Below are 11154 nucleotides of genomic sequence, written 5' to 3'. Positions count from 1 at the left end.
AGCCAATACATGGTTCATACAGACCTTCCCAAAAAAAATTCAAGTAGTTTTCAAGGAGTTTTCAAGTAGTTTTCCTCCATTTTCAAGGACTAAAATGGGCGCAATGTCACTGTTGCTGAGACATGAAATAACCAATTTAAATCCAATTTAGGACAAAATTAAACGATTTTGGCACAGTAGGCGGGGGCGGGGCGGTATTGTCAAGTTGTTATTATTTATATCCTGTGTTGACTCTCTTACATGCTTAGGAGCGAAGGCATCAATTGTTTCAGTCAACTTCTCATGGCAGAGCTGTTTTTATGTTTTTCGCTTTTGGAATGTGATTTTAAAATCTAATGCACTTTCTCCCATAGCAGCGATGTCGATTATGTTGTCACAAAAAACACAAAGGCATTTTCGTTTTTCGCCTTTGAATTCCCGTAGCCAATGTTTATAATTGTCATCAGTAAGCCACTTTTGCAAAAAGACACAATTGTACTTTTTAGAACTCATGTTTTTCTTCCTGGAAAAATGACCTCGCATCGCGGATAAATTACACAGTGTGAAAATTACTTGAAAGAGCATAAAACCCGTAAAGTACAGTACCGTACCCTACTATCGCCGACTCCGTGGCAGGCCCTAATGGCGGTAACGGTTGTTTTTTTCGTCGTTTTTTTAGTTTATTTTGGTCCGTTTATAATGTTTGTCCCTTTTCACTTCGCACCCGACGAATTTAAGGACTATTTGCCATCTTTTGTACGTTTTTTCCTAAATTCAAGTAGTTTTCAAGTAGTTTCTGACTGTTACAAAATTCAAGTAGTTTTCAAGGAGTAGGCGTCAAATTCAAGGACTTTTCATGGCCTGTGCGAACCATGCAATATCCAATAATTACGTTCTTGGCCGAAAAACTAGGACTGTCTAATACTAAACCTATATTTTAGAGTGAAAACATAGGATAACAGGCGTAAACCATAGTTTACACTCTTTAACCCATGTTTAAGTCCAATAAACTAGGTTTCTCGATTGAACATGTGAACCTATGTTTCCGATCGAAAGTTATAGTTTTGTTCGAGAAACCTAGTTTATCGAATGTAAACCTAGGTTCACACTCGTATACTCAAGTTCACTGTCGTAAACATGGGTTCATATCCATAAACATAGGTTCACGGCCGTAAATTATTGTTCAGTCATAAACATAGGTTCACGTCCATAAACATAGGTTCACTGCTGTAAACCAATATTCACGGCCGAAATTCATAGCTGATTTTATAATCCTAATATATCTACCATAAACCATGGTTTACGTTTGATAAACTAGGTTTTTCAATTGAACTATGAATTTCAGTCCTTATCCTATGTTTACAGTCGATATGTTATGTTTATGCTTGTGAACCCCGGTTCAAGCTCGTAAACCATAGTTTACAAACTTAAACCTATGTTTACGACCGTGAACTAGGATTTACAATCATGAACCTACGTTTACGTGTGTGAACTATAGTTTAAGGCGTTATTCTATGTTTTTGCTCGAAAATACAGTCATTAACTCATTTACTGACAATAGTTAATCCTATGAAATGTGACAACCACAACCTTTGACCTACTAACCTCAAAAGATAGTGTTTACCTTATGAGTACAGGCAATCACATTGTGAAATTATATGACAACTTTTGGCCTAAGTATTTTGTTTTGATTTTGTTGGGTTTAACTTCACACTGACACAATTATAGGTCATAGGTCTACTTTCCAGCTTTTTGGAGGAAGCCCCTTCATGCATTATTTCATCACAAGCAGGCACATGGGTAGAACCACCAACCTTCTGTAAGCCAGCTGGATGGCTTCCTCTAATAAAGAATTCAATGCCCCCAGTGAAACCACATTGCATTTTGTAGTACTGATTAAAAACCAAGTTGCTAACCAGGACCAACATAAGCAAGATAATATACTACCTCCTCTTTCACAGGGGACAATAAAGAACAAACATACATACCCAACCATACAAATCTAATCACACAACCTCTCTGTTAAAAGAATACATATCTTACTGACTTAATGTCCGCATAAAAAAAGCTGCTAAAATCTAATTTTTGTAAGATCTGGATTTTTCTCAGCAAGGGACTGTAGAGCAAGATTTGTGTCCCTGTAAACAGTAGTTACCAACCTTGTATCATCCAGTGCCTCTGCAAGCTCTACTATTCTGTTGTTTTCATATTTCTGCTAGCTCCATTTGCAACTGCCCTTCACAGCACATCATTAAGCACATTCCAAGCAACTGCAGGAAAACAAAGAACTATCTTTAAATACCTATATATCTTGCATATTTAGCTCCTTTTATAATTCAAGCATTTAAAATCCAAATGTCCTTCTATGTCCATAGCAAGCTTATGACAATATCATGTATATGAATGCTGGTAACAGTATATTTATTTGCATTTCATCTGTCCCCTGTTCTGGATCTTTTTATGATATTTCACAATTACAAACTGTTAAGGTTTCATTAAAATTAATGCAGCACTGAAAATGACACAATGTCAAAAATTTACATAACCACTTTTGGTTGCTTTTGCAAAATCAACATACATTTTGGTCACTTAGATAAATGACAGCACATTATGATTTGTGTTATGTAATGCAGTCACACTTCACATTATCTGCCTTTGGCAATTTATATTTACACATGATCGTTACTTCTAGTATACGTATACCCTAAAACTACACATATATATAAAATATTGTAACAGGGAGGATGCTATTGCTCATTCTAATTAGGGTAAAAAATAAAATTTATTTGCATCTATACAGCTTGAAGCTACCAATATCCAAAACATGTTTTATATATTATGGATAAATGCAGATAAATATCACAAGTTTATCTGTTACTGATCTGATCAGCTGATTAATGTCAAGAAGTCACCAGATCTCCCAGATTACTTTTTAACCAATATATGATTGATATCTTTAATACAAAAGGCAGGGACTAGATACCGATAATAGGGAAACTACTGTCTGATGCATCTTTTCCATAAGACAATGTCATTCATATCAATCATTCTAAACAGGAGCTCGTAGAACACGAAATGCCCCCCTTGTTCAGTAACTGCACAAGGAACAGAAATTCTTTGGTCACTGTGCATTGAATGTTTGACATACCAGGGCTGTGGAAATCCCAATATTTTTCCCTTGTCCACGGACAAGTAAGACATAAAAATCCACTTGCCCGCAGTCAAATTTCACTTGTCCGGATTTTCAACATTAAAACCTGCACTAAACTACCATAAATCATTATTTCGGGAAACTGTTATTATTATCTACAGGTAGAAACAAAGGCTAACATAATACAGTGTATTGTAACTGTAACATAAAAAGCTATCAACTCGCATCCGCGACTGGCTGGGGAACCTTCAACAGATTCAGTAAAACAAAAATGCAATGCTGAAACATTGCCCATCCCAAGCCAGCTAAAACTCTTGAAATGACCTGACTGGTTTTGAATCATACTGGCGATCTCCGTGTGCTTTTGCTTTTATTACCTGACTATGACGGCGACCAATGTTCCATTAACAAATTTGTCAAAAAGTTTGCGAGAATTGTTTATGTTTCTAGTTTCTAAGCAGAAAAAGATGCTAAATTTAGACGCAGGTGTATGGTTTTTCCAAAACTGCAGCAGTCAAGAGGCCCTCAGTGGGTAAAACATTGATTTCTTAGATAAGATTTTTTTATCACCTCCATTAACTTCTAGCAACAGTGTTACTAAACTATTCTTGCTTTTTGCTCAATTTATACCTGAAAATGTATGCTTGTCCGTGGACAAACAGAATGAAAAAATGCATTGCCTGCTGGCAAAAAGTCCTGAGTTGGACAAGTCAGACATAGGAATTCCACATCCCTGCATACTGACTTCAAATCAATGTTATGGTTCATTTACCAGTCATAAGTGGTCCTCGTATCAAATGTGATCTTTACCCAAAGCATTCTCTAGTTATTTGGCAAAAAATGTTCTACCTGACCTCAAAATCAATAGGGGTCATCTGCTAGTCATGATCAACCTCCCTAAAAAGTTTCGTGATCCTAGGCCCAAGCGTTCTCAAGTAATCATCCGGAAATGGTTTGACTGTTCCAGGTAATTGTGACTTTGACCTTTGACCTACTGATCTCATAATCAATAGGGGTCATCTGCTGGTCATGACCAGTCTCCCTATCAACTTTCGTGACCCTTGGCCCAAGCATTCTTGCGTTATCATCCGGAAACGGTTTAACTATTACCGGTCACTGTGACCTTGACCTCGGACCTACTGACCTAAAAATCAATAGGGGTCATCTGCTTGTCATGACCAACCTCCCTATCCACTTACATGATCATAGGCCCAAGTGTACTTGAGTTATCATCTGGAAACTGATTGGTCTACGGACAGCCGGCTGACAGACATCGTTCTGCGAAACTATATACCCCTCCTTCAAAGGGAGGCATAAGAAATGAAACTGAGAAGCATGCTATGAAACTTTAACAAAAACACTATTACAAAATCTGACCCCAGTGATCTTGCACCTAGTCCTTAACCAAAAGAGGTCTGCTCTTTACTAAGGTCAACCCTTGTGTGATGTTTGATGATTACAGAGGCAGTACTTAAGACCAAACCTGAAACAGGATGATAATAGGGGCAGTAATTAAAAAGATACAATTAAAAAGAGAAGCTTGCAATAAAACATGAAGGCAATGGTGATTATCAAGACTATGGTAAGACAGTAGCTTTCCTTATTCTTCACAATAGGCAAGCTAAAAATCAAATTTTATCACAGTCCATAAATTTAGAACTGAATGGAAAATGTATTTTTGACTATAATGAAACAAGAGGACCATGATGGTCCTGAATCGCTCACCTCTTCCCACATGACCCAGTTTTCAGTATGACGTCGTTTTTTCTATTATTTGACATAGTGACCTAGTTTTTGAGCTCATGTGACCCAGTTTTGAACTTGACCTAGATATTATCAAGATAAAAATTCTGACCAATTTTCATGAAGATCCATTGAAAAATATGGTCTCTAGAGAGGTCACAAGGTTTTTCTATTATTTGACCTATTGACCTAGTTTTTGAGGGTAGGTGACCCTGTTTTGAACTTTACCTAGATATCATCAAGGTGAACATTCTCACTAATTTTCATGAAGATCTCTTGAAAATATGGCCTCTAGAGAGGTCACAAGGTTTTTCTATTTTTATACCTACTGGCCTAGTTTTTGATTGCACGTGACCCAGTTTCGGAACTGACCTCGATATCATCAAGGCGAACATTCAGATCAATTTTCATGAAGATCCATTGAAATATATGGCATCTAGAGAGGTCAAAAGATTTTAATAATTTTAGACCTACTGACCTAGTTTTTGACCGCAGTTGACCCAGTTTCAAAATTGAACTAGATATCATCATGATGAACATTCAGACCAACTTTCATACAGATCCCATGAAAAGTATGGCCTCTAGAGAGGTCATAAGGTTTTTTTTATTATTTGACCTACTGACCTAGTTTTTTAAGGCACGTGACCCAGTTTCAAACTTGACCTAGATATCATCAAGGTGAACATTCTGACCAATTTTTATTGAGATCCATTCAAAAGTATGGCCTCTAGAGAGGTCACAAGGTTTTTCTATTTTTAGACCTACTGACCTAGTTTTTGACCGCACATGACCCTGTTTCAAACTTGACCTAGATAGCATCAAGATGAACATTCAGACCAATTTTCATACAGATCCCATGAAAAATATGGCCTTTAGAGAGGTCACAATGTTTTTCTGTTATTTGACCTACTGACCTAGATTTTGATGGCACGTGACCCAGTTTCGAACTTGATCTAGATATCATCAAGATAAACATTCCGACCAACTTTCATACAGATCCCATGAAAAATATGGCCTCTAGAGATGTCACAAGGTTTTTCTATTATTTGACCTACTGACCTAGTTTTTGATGGCACGTGACCCACTTTAAAACTTGACCTAGATATCATCAAGGTGAACATTCTGACCAATTTTCATGAAGATCTCATGAAATATATGGCCTCTAGAGAGGTCACAATTTTTTTCTATTTTTAGACCTACTGACCTAGTTTTTGACCGCACGTGACCCAGTTTCGAATCTAAACTAGATATCATCAAGATGAACATTTAGACCAACTTTCATACAGATCCCATGAAAAATATGGCCTTTAGAGAGGTCACAAGGTTTTTCTATTATTTGACCTACTGACCTAGTTTTTGACGGCACGTGACCCAGTTTCGAACTTGATCTAGATATCATCAAGGTGAACGTTCTGACCAATTTTCATGAAGATCTTGTGAAATATATGGCCTCTAGAGAGGTCACAAGGTTTTTCTATTTTTAGACCTACTGACCTAGTTTTTGAAGGCACGTGACCCAGTTTCGAACTTGACCTAGATATCATCAAGGTGAACATTCTGATAAATTTCCATGAAGATCTTGTGAAATATATGGCCTCTAGAGAGGTCACAAGGTTTTTCTATTTTTAGACCTACTGACCTAGTTTTTGATGGCACGTGACCCAGTTTCGAACTTGACCTAGATATCATCAAGATGAACATTCTGACCAATTTTCATGAAGATCTTGTGAAATATATGGCCTCTAGAGAGGTCACAAGGTTTTTCTATTTTTAGACCTACTGACCTAGTTTTTGACGGCACGTGACCCAGTTTCGAACTTGACCTAGATATCATCAAGATGAACATTCTGACCAACTTTCATAAAGATCCCATGAAAAATGTGACCTCTAGAGTGGTCACAAGCAAAAGTTTACGGACGCACGCACGGACGCACGTACGCACGAACGGACGGACGACGGACACCGCACGATCACAAAAGCTCACCTTGTCACTTTGTGACAGGTGAGCTAAAAACAAGAGCTGTCACTAATGGTGACAAATGCCCCCGCATCACCTTGACCTTTGACCTGGTGACCCCAAAGTCAGTATGGGTGGTGTACTCAATAAGTACTATCAACATGTGAAGTTTGAAGGTCCTGGGTGAAGTGGTTCGCACGTAAAGTGCCTTCATGCAAAAAGTTAACATTGGCCCCTGTGACCTTGACCTTTGACCTGGTGACCCCAAAGTCAGTAGGGTAGGTGTACTCATAAAGTACTATCAGCATGTAAAGTTTGACGGTCCTGGGTGAAGTGGTTCGCGAGTAAAGTGCCTTCATGCAAAAACTTAACGTTGGCCCCTGTGACCTTGACCTGGTGACCCCAATGTCAGTAAGAGTGGTGTACTCAATAAGTACTATCAGCATGTGAAGTTTGAAGGTCCTGGGTGCTGTATTTCGCGAGTAAAGTGCCTTCATGCAAAAAGTTAACGTTGGCCCCTGTGACCTTGACCTTTGACCTGGTGACCCCAAAGTCAGTAGGGTAGGTGTACTCAATATGTACTATCAGCATGTGAAGTCTGAACGTCCTGGGTGAAGTGGTTCGCGAGTAAAGTGCCTTCATGCAAAAAGTTAACGTTGGCCCCTGTGACCTTGACCTTGCAATAAAACATGAAGGCAATGGTGATGCCAAGACTATGGTAAGACAGTAGCTTTCCTTATTCTTCACAATAGGCAAGCTAAAAATCAAATTTTTATCACAGTCCATAAATTTAGAACTGAATGGAAAATGTATTTTTGACTATAATGAAACAAGAGGACCATGATGGTCCTGAATCGCTCACCTATCCCCACATGACCCAGTGTTGAACTGAGTATGACGTCGTTATTTCTATTATTTGTCATAGTGACCTAGTTTTTGAGCATATGTGACCTAGATATCATCAAGATAAAAAATTCTGACCAATTTTCATGAACTCCATTGAAAAATATGACCTCTAGAGAGGTCACAAGGTTTTTCTATTATTTGACCTAATGACCTAGTTTTTGAAGGCACGTGACCCACTTTTAAACTTGACCTAGATATCATCAAGGTGAACAATCTCACCGATTTTCATGAAGATCTCATGAAAAATATGGCCTCTAGAGAGGTCACAAGGTTTTTCTATTTTTCAACCTACTGACCTAGTTTTTGACCGCACATGACCCAGTTACCAACTTGACCTAGATATTATCAAGCTGAACATTCTCATTAATTTTCATGAAGATCCATTGAGAAATATGGCCTCTAGAAAGGTCACAAAGTTTTTCTATTTTTAGACCTACTGACCTAGTTTTTGACCGCATGTGACCCAGTTTCGAATTTGATCTAGATATCATCAAGGTGAACATTCTGACCAATTTCCATGAAGATCTCTTGAAAAATATGGCCTCTAAAGAGGTCACAAGGTTTTTCTATTTTTAGATCTACTGACCTAGTTATTGACCGCACATGACCCAGTTTCGAACCTGACCTAGATATCATCAAGGTGAACATTCTGACCAATTTTCATAAAGATCCCGCGAAAAATATGGCCTCTAGAGAGGTCACAAATTTTTTTCTATTTTCAGACCTACTGACCTAGTTTTTGACCGCACGTGACCCAATTTCAAACTTGATCTAGAGATCATCAAGGTGAACATTCTGACCAATTTCTATGAAGATCCATTGAGAAATATGGCCTCTAGAGAGCTCACAAGGTTTTTCTATTTTTAGACCTACTGACCTAGTTTTTTGACCCCACGTGACCCAGTTTCGAACTTGACCTAGATATCATCAAGGTAAACATTCTGACCAATATTCATGAAGATCTCTTGAAAAATATGGCCTCTAGAGAGGTCACAATGTTTTTCTATTTTTAGATCTACTGACCTAGTTTTTGACCCCACGTGTCCCAGTTTCGAACTTGATCTAGATATCATCAAGATGAACAATCTGACTAATTTTCATGAAGATCCATTGAGAAATATGGCCTCTAGAGAGGTCACAAGGTTTTTCTATTTTTAGACCTACTGACCTAGTTTTTGACCCCACGTGACCCAGTTTCAAACTTGACCTAGATATCATCAAGGTGAACATTCTGACCAATATTCATGAAGATCTCTTGAAAGAAATAGCCTCTAGAGAGGTCACAAGGTTTTTCTATTTTTAGATCTACTGACCTAGTTTTTGACCCCACGTGACCCAGTTTCGAACTTGACCTAGATATCATCAAGATGAACATTCTGACCAATTTTCATGAAGATCCATTGAGAAATATGGCCTCTAGAGAGGTCACAAGGTTTTTCTATTTTTAGACCTACTGACCTAGTTTTTGACCCCACGTGACCCAGTTTCGAACTTAACCTAGATATTATCCAGGTAAACATTCTGACCAATTTTCATGAAGATCTCATGAAAAATATGGCCTCTAGAGAGGTCACAAGGTTTTTCTATTTTTAGATCTACTGACCTAGTTTTTGACCGCACGTGACCCAGTTTCGAACTTGACCTAGATATCATCAAGATGAACATTCTGACCAACTTTCATAAAGATCCCATGAAAAATGTGACCTCTAGAGTGGTCACAAGCAAAAGTTTACGGACTGACGGACGGACGGACGGACGGACGGACGACGGACGCCACGCGATCACAAAAGCTCACCTTGTCACTTTGTGACAGGTGAGCTAAAAACAAGAGCTGTCACTAATGGTGACAAATGCCCCCGCATCACCTTGACCTTTGACCTGGTGACCCCAAAGTCAGTAGGGGTGGTGTACTCAATAAGTACTATCAGCACGTGAAGTTTAAAGGTCCTGGGTGCAGTGGTTCGCAAGTAAAAGGCCTTCATGCAAAAACTTAACGTTGGCCCCTGTGACCTTGACCTTTGACCTGGTGACCCCAAAGTCAGTAGGGGTGGTATACTCAATAAGTACTATCAGCAGGTGAAGTTTGAAGGTCCTGGGTGCAGTGGTTCGCAAGTAAAGTGCCTTCATGCAAAAAGTTAACGTTGTGACTAACGAACTAACGAACGAACGAACAGTTGAAAACTAATATGCCTCCCTTCAGGGGCATAAAAATGTTTCAAGATATCTTAAAAAATCCACAAAGTATCTTACTACACCTCTCAAGGCCTTTTATATAATGTACAACTTATATTTGGATCTTGCAAAATGATGATGCAGTTCAGGAAAAGCCCTTTTAGGACTTTGTTGGACCAAAAGGTTTTGTTTGTTTGTTTAGAGTTTAGTTTTTCAAAAGTATTTCAGTTATTTAACAGCAGGCAGTGAACTTAACCGTCACTGTCTCTGAATTCTGTAACTGCCAACTTGTCCATATGACCAGAGGCGAAAGACATGACATCAGACACAATGTCTTTTATCAAATTGTCATGGAAAACATACGCCTTGCCCAGGAATGGACTTTGCAATCCATAGATTTGCACTCTCCCTATTGAGCTAAGATAAACAAGAGGGTCACTGACCCTAAAGCGCTCACCTGTGCACAAGGCTTCAAGTTTGTTGCATAAGTACAGAGTTAGGTTTCTTCTATGTTAGCCTATATTATATACATGTCACACACACTTTAGAACCTAGGGCAATAATTTGAACAATCTTGGTAGAGGGTCACACAAGAACCATTTGTGTAAAATTATTTTAAAATCGGGCTAGCAGTTTCAAACAAAAAGATTTTAAAAGTTTCCACTATATACATATAGGGAAAAGTGACCACGCCCTCTGGTGGCCATGTTTTTTGACGAATCAAAATAATTTGAACAATCTTCGTAGAGGGTAAAATAAAACCCTTTGTGTGAAATTATTTCAAAATCAGACCATCGGTTTAGGAGATTTTTCTATTTTTATCTCTGGCCGCCCCTATGTGCAACCAAGCGGAACCGTTTGAACAACTTTGGCAGAGGACCATCCAAGGAACATCCATGCCAAGTTTCATCAAAATCCATTCAAAGGTTTTGGAGGAGGTCTTTTAAACACAACTGTTGACGACGGACGCACGGACGCATGACGGACACAGCATGATCAACAATAGCTCACCCTGAGAATTGCTCAGGTGAGCTAAAAAGTAGACAGAAGACCTGGATTTCATGCGTCCAAGGTGAAGAAAACTGGCTTTGTTACTGTGTTACTTTTTATGTGTCAAGAGAAGTGAAATTTTGATCTCCTGGATTATTCAGTGCAGTACAGTTACTTACAGAGAGATCCAAGAACTTAGATAACAGGTGACAACATGTTGCTCAGGAATAACTCGGTGTTTCATCTTGTCTCTACC

At 38.6% G+C, this 11154-nt stretch overlaps 1 protein-coding gene across 1 annotated transcript in view; it reads right to left on the bottom strand.

Moving 5' to 3' along the window:
* The window catches only part of LOC123547778 (reticulocyte-binding protein 2-like), a 62595-nt gene extending 51441 nt beyond the window's left edge, over window positions 1-11154 (bottom strand). The window contains exons 1-2 of the mRNA XM_053550911.1: window positions 11078-11154; window positions 2139-2249 (exon numbers count right to left, since the gene is read on the bottom strand). The gene's annotated coding sequence lies outside the window, so the exon portion shown is untranslated. The remainder of the gene's footprint in view (window positions 1-2138; window positions 2250-11077) is intronic.

This window comes from Mercenaria mercenaria, chromosome 9 (genome assembly GCF_021730395.1).
Source record: "Mercenaria mercenaria strain notata chromosome 9, MADL_Memer_1, whole genome shotgun sequence".
In the NCBI taxonomy this organism is placed as follows: Eukaryota; Metazoa; Mollusca; class Bivalvia; order Venerida; family Veneridae; genus Mercenaria; species Mercenaria mercenaria.
Note: the sequence above shows the minus strand (reverse complement) of the source record. Positions and strands in the feature narration are given on the sequence as shown.